Genomic DNA, 6,348 nt, shown 5'->3' with positions numbered 1-6,348 from the left:
TAAAAGACGGAGATTTCATTAGAAGATTATAAAAATGCTTCACCGCCTCCACACCTTATCATCATACCAACAGAGCTGTGGTATAATATAGTAGATTGACACTGCAAAAGCTGAAATATATCTTCTCTGAGACTTGGGGAAGTCCAAAGTCAACAGGGAAGACAAAAGCAAAGACACTAAAGGAATTTTGAAGCTTCTAGCACCTAAAGCCATTGCAAACAGGAAACAAAACCCAGCTTCTATCCAGATTAACTTAAATCCCCACACCAGAGGCCTTTCTACCTCAATGCTATTACTCAATACAACATATCCAACTTTTAATTTAAAAAGTACAAGTCATGTTGAAAAGCAAGAAAACCTGTCTGAAGAGACAAAGGCAGCATCAGAACCAGATTCAGATGTGATACAGAAGGACCTACCTGACAGGGTATTTAAAATATAACAATAACTAGTAGGATAAGCATGCTCATGGAAAGAATAGACAACAAGTAGGAACAGATGAGTAATGGAACAAGAGATATATAAAGAATCATTAAGAAATGCTAGAAACCAAAACCACTGCAAGGGACACAGGTAATGCCTTCAATGGACTCATCACTTGACTCAAAACAGTACAGGAATCAGTGAGCTTGAAGGTCAATAGAAACTTCCCCAAATGAAATGCAAACAGAAAAAAAATTTCCATTTTTTTTAAAGATTTTTTTATTTTTTTTTTCTCTACTTTTTGGCCATGCCACATGCATGTGGGATCTTAACTTCTCTGACCAGGGATCATACCCACATACATGACTTGCCTTGGAAGCACCAAGTCTTAACCATTGGACCACCAGGGAAGGCCACCCAAAAAAATAAAGTAAAAAAAAAAATCCAAGAACTGGGGGAGATTTCAAAAGATACAACTTGTGTAATTGGAATACCAAAAGGAGAAGAAAGAGAACAGAGCAGAATAAATTTTTCAAGTAATAATGCCTAAGAAATTTCTGAAATTAATGACAGCAAGCTTGATCTAAGAAGCTCAGAGAACACCAAGCAGGGAAATAAATACACACACACACACACACACACACACACACACACCTAGGCATATCCTATTCAAACTGTAGAAAACCAAAGACAAAGAGAAAATTTAACAATAAGAGAAACTTAACAATAAAAACACCTCTAGAGGAACAAAAAACATAAATTACATTTGACTTCTCATTGGAACCCATGAAAACAAGAAAAGAGTAAAGTGAAATATTTTAATTGTTAAAAGAAAAAAATCACCAATATATATCCAGCAAAATTATCCTTCAAAAATGAACTAGCAATTACTCTACCCAGTAAAGCTCTCATTCAGATTTGACAGAGAAATCAAGTTTTACAGAAAGCAAAAGTTAAGAAAACTCAGCACTATAAGACCAGTTTTGCAACAAATGCTAAAAGAATTTTTCTAGGCAGGAAACACAGAGAATAAAAAGACCCAACAACAACAAAAAAAAAACCCAAAATTAAGAAAACAGTACACACGGATAATTAAACATAAATGCATTAAATGCTCCAACTGAAAGAAACAGACTGGCTAAATGGATAAAAAAACAAGACCCATATACATGTTGTCTACAACAGACCCACTTCAGACCTAGGGACACAGGTTGAAACTGAAGGGATGGAAAATTATATTCCATGCATATGGAAATCAAAAGAAAGAAGGAGTAGTAACTCATATCAGATAAAATAGACTTTAAAATAAAAACTGTTACAAGAGACCAGGAAGGACACAACATAATGATTAAGGGATCAATCCAAGAAGAAGATATAACAATTATAAATATGCACTCAACATAGGAGCACCTCGATACATAAAGCAAATGCTAACAGCCGTAAAAGGGGAAATCTACAGCAAAACCATAATACTGGGACACTTTAACACTCCACTTACACTAATGGATAGATCATCCAAACAGAAAATTAATATGGAAACGTAGGCCTCAAATGACACATTAGACCAAAATAGACCTGATTTATAGGGCATTCCATCCAAAAGCAGCAGAAATACACTTTATTCTCAAGTGCACACAGAACATTCTCCAGGATAGACCACATCTTGGGCCACAAGTCAAGCCTTAGTAATTTTTAAAAAATTGAAATTGCATCAAGCATCCTTTCTGACCACAATGCTATGAGATTAGAAATGCATTACAGGGAAAAAAAACTGTAAAAAAGCACAAATACATGGAAGCTAAAAATTATGCTACTAAATAACTGAGAGATCATTTAAGAAATCAAAGAGGAAATTTAAAAAATACCTAGAAACAAATGACAAAGAAAACATGACAACCTGGGACTTCCCTAGCGCTCCAGGGAAGTATCTGCCTTCCAATGCTGGGGGTGCAGGTTCAATCCTTGGTTGGAGAACTAAGACCCAGTAAGCCATAGGGCAACTGCAACTAAGTCTGCATGCCGCAACCAAGACCTGTGCAGCCAAACAAATAAATATCCTTTTAAAAGACAACCCAAAACCTATGGGATGCAGCAAAAGCAGTTCTTAAGTGAAATTTTTAGCGATACAATCCTACTTCAATAAATAAGAAAAATCTCAAACAGTCTAACCTTACACCTAAAGAAACTCAAGAAAGAACAAACAAAACTCAACGTTAATAGAAGGAGAGAAATCATAAAGATCAGAGCAGAAATAAATGAAATAGAAATGAAAAAAAAATAACAACAGGAAAGATCAATAAAACTAAAAGCTGGTTCTTTCAGAAGATAAACAAAACCAATAAAACTTTGGCCAGACTCATCAAGAAAAAAAAAAAAGGGTGGGGGGGAGAGGACTCAAATCAATAAAGCTAGAAATGAAAAAGAAGAAGTTACAACTGGCACTGCAGAAATACAAAAGGTCATAAGAGACTATTACAAGCGACTATATGCTAATAAAATGGACAAAATGAACAAATTCTTAGAAAAGCACAACCTTTTAAGACTGAACCAGGAAGAAATAGAAAATATTAGCAGATCAATCACAAGTACTGAAATTAAAACTGTGACTAAAAACCTTTAAATAATAAAATGCCCAGAGCCAGATGACTTAACAGACAAATTCCATCAAATGTTTACAGAAGAGCTAACAACATCTATTCTTCTCAAACTCTTCCAAAAAAACTACAGAGGGAGGAACACTCCCAAACTCAATCTACGAGGCCACCATCACCTGATACCAAAACCAGGCAAAGAGGCCACAAAAAAAATATTACAATCCAATATCGCTGATGAACATAGAATGCAAAATCTTCAACATAATACTAGCAAACCAATAGTAACAACACATTAAAAGGATCATATACCATGGTGGTATTTACTCCAGGGATACAAGGCTTTGTCAATATATGCAAATCAATCAGTGTGATACACCATATTAACAAATTGAAGAATAAAAACCATATGATCATTTCAAAAGATGCAGGAAAACTTTTTGACAAAATTCAATACCCATTTATGATTAAAAAATAAATCCTCCAGAAAGTGGGCCTAGAGGGAACCTACCTCAACATAATAGGTAGGTTGTCCTACCTCATGTAGGACAAACCCACAGCAAACATTCTCAATGGTGAAAAGCTGAAAGCATTTCCTCTAAGATCAGGAATAAGATGAGGGTGCCCACTCTCACCACTATTATTCAACATAGTTTTGGAACATTTAGCCATGGCAATCAGAGAAAAAAAAAGAAATAAAAGGAATCCAGATTGTCAAAGAAGCAGTAAAACTGTCACTGTTTTCAGATGACATGATACTATACATAAAAAATCCTAGAAGATGCCACCAGAAAACTACTAGAGCAAATCAATGAATTTAGTAAAGTTGCAAATTTAGTAAAGATACAAAATTAATACACATAAACATTTTGCATTCTTAAAGCTAACAACAAAAGATCAGAAAGAGAAACTAAGGAAATGATCCCATTTACAACTGCAACAAAAAAATAAAATACTTAGGAGTAACCTACCCAAGGAGGCAAAAGACCTATATGTAGAAAACGATAAGATAGTGATGAAAGAAATAAAAGACAACATAAAGAGATCCAGAGATATGCCATGTTTTTGAATTGGAAGAATAAATATTGTGAAAATGGCTATACTAATCAAAGCAATCTACAGATGCAATACAACCCCTATAAAATTACCAATGGTACTTTTCACAAAACCAGCAAAAATGATTTTACAATTTCTATGGAAACAAAAAATGACCTAGAGTAGCAAAAGCAATCTTGAGGGGAAAAAATGAAAAAATGAAGCTGGGGTAATCAAATTAGCCTCTCTGACTTTAGACTATACTACAGAGCTACAGTGATCAAGACAGTATAGTAATGGCACAAAAATAGAAATAAAGATAAATGGAATAGGATATAAGCCCAGATATAAACCCTCACACCTCAACATAATAAAGGCCATATATGGTCATATAATCTATGACAAAGGAGGCAAGAATATATAATGGAGGAAAGATGGTCTCTTCAATAAGTGTTGCTGGGGAAAAAAATGAACAGCTACATGTAAAAGAATGAAATTAGAACACTCCCTAACACTATATACAAAAATAAACTCAAAATGGATTAAAGATCTAAATGTAAGGCCAGATACTATAAAACTCTTAGAGGAAAACATAGGCAGAATAGTGACATATAATGCAGCAAGGTCTTTTTTGAGGATTCCCTGGAGAAGGAAATGGCAACCCACTTCAGTACTCTTGCCTGGAGAATCCCATGGATGGAGAATCCTGGTGCAGGCTACAGTCCATGGGGTCGCCAAGAGTCGGACACGACTGAGCAACTTCACTTTCTTTTCTTTCTTTCTTTTCTAAAGTAATGATAATAAAAGCAAATATAAACAAATGGGATCTAATTAAACTTAAAAGCTTTTGCACAGCAAAGGAAATCATAAATAGGATGAAAAGACAGTCCTCAGAATTGAGAAAATATCTGCAAATGAAGCAAATGACAAAAGATTAATCTCCAAAATATACACACATCTCATGCAGTTCACTATCAAAAAACAACCCAATCACCTCCAGTCCTGTCTCAGCAACTGTTAGCAGATTATGAGCCATCAGCTCCTCTGGGGCTGGCTGTAGGATAAAACTCTCACCACAGGACAGAGTGCATTGAGCACCATGAGACAGTGTTGGTCAGCCAACTCTGAGGATGCCCAGGAATTCAGGGACGTGGAGAGGACCAGTGAGACCCTGACCAAGGACTTCCACCAACATTTGGTGGAGGGTGGGAAGGAGTCGTTGAACCCCTCCAAGCTAAGGGGCCTGATCACCCAGCAGCTGCCCCACCTCATGCTGAGCAACTGTGGGCTGGAAGAGAAAACTGCCAACTTGGGCAACTGTAACAACTCTAAACTGGAGTTTGGGAGTTTCTGGGAGCTGTTTGGAGAAGCAGCCAAGAGTGTGAAGCTGGAAAACACTGTCCAGGGGAGTTGAAAACCATCCCCTGGAATTCTGGGTGGGTTGGGTGGGATGCTGGAGAAAAGGGACCTTAGACTTTTGTCCTGTGGGTTTGGAAATAAGACTCCTCTTTCCACCTCACCCCCAAAAATAACCCCGTCAGTAAATGAGTGGAAGACCTAAATAAACATATCTCCAAAGAAGACATACAGATGGCCAAAAAACACATGAAAATATGCTCAACATCATTAATTTTTAGGGAAATGCAAATCAAAACTACAAAGAGGTATCACCTCACACTGGTCAGAATGGCCATTATCACAAAATCTACTAACAATAAATGCTGGAGAGGGCGTGGAGAAAAGGGAACCCCTCTTACACTGTTGGTGGGAATGTAACTTGATACAGCCATTATGGAGAACAGTGTAGAGGTTTCTTAAAAAACTAAAAATTGAACTACCATGTAAACCAACAATCCTACTGCTAGGCATACATCCAGAGAAAATTGTAATTCAAAAAGACACATGCACCCCAATGTTCATTGCAGCACTATTTACAATAGCCAGGACATGGAAACAACCTAGATGCCCATCAACAGAGGAATGGATAAAGAAAAGGTGATACATATATACAATGGAATATTACTCATTATAAAAAGGAACAAAATCACATCATTGGTAGAGATATGGATAGAACTAGAGACTGTCATACAGAGTGAAGTAAGTCAGAAAGAGACAAACAAATGCCTTATATTAAAGTACATATGTGCAATTTGAAAAAATTGGTGTAGACAATCTTACAAAGCAGAAATACATACATAGACATACAGAACAAACATACAGAAACCAAGGGGAAAGGAGGGGTGGGGTGAATTGGGAGATGGGGATTGACACATATACACTTTCGATACTATGCTGAAAA

At 36.4% G+C, this 6,348-nt stretch overlaps 1 pseudogene; it reads left to right on the top strand.

The window, feature by feature from the left end:
- Positions 1-5,148: 5,148 nt before the first annotated feature.
- On the top strand, positions 5,149-5,463 carry LOC113887139 (annotated as a pseudogene).
- The last annotated feature ends 885 nt before the right edge of the window (positions 5,464-6,348 follow it).

This window comes from Bos indicus x Bos taurus, chromosome X (assembly GCF_003369695.1).
Source record: "Bos indicus x Bos taurus breed Angus x Brahman F1 hybrid chromosome X, Bos_hybrid_MaternalHap_v2.0, whole genome shotgun sequence".
Taxonomy (NCBI): domain Eukaryota; kingdom Metazoa; phylum Chordata; class Mammalia; order Artiodactyla; family Bovidae; genus Bos; species Bos indicus x Bos taurus.
Note: the sequence above shows the minus strand (reverse complement) of the source record. Positions and strands in the feature narration are given on the sequence as shown.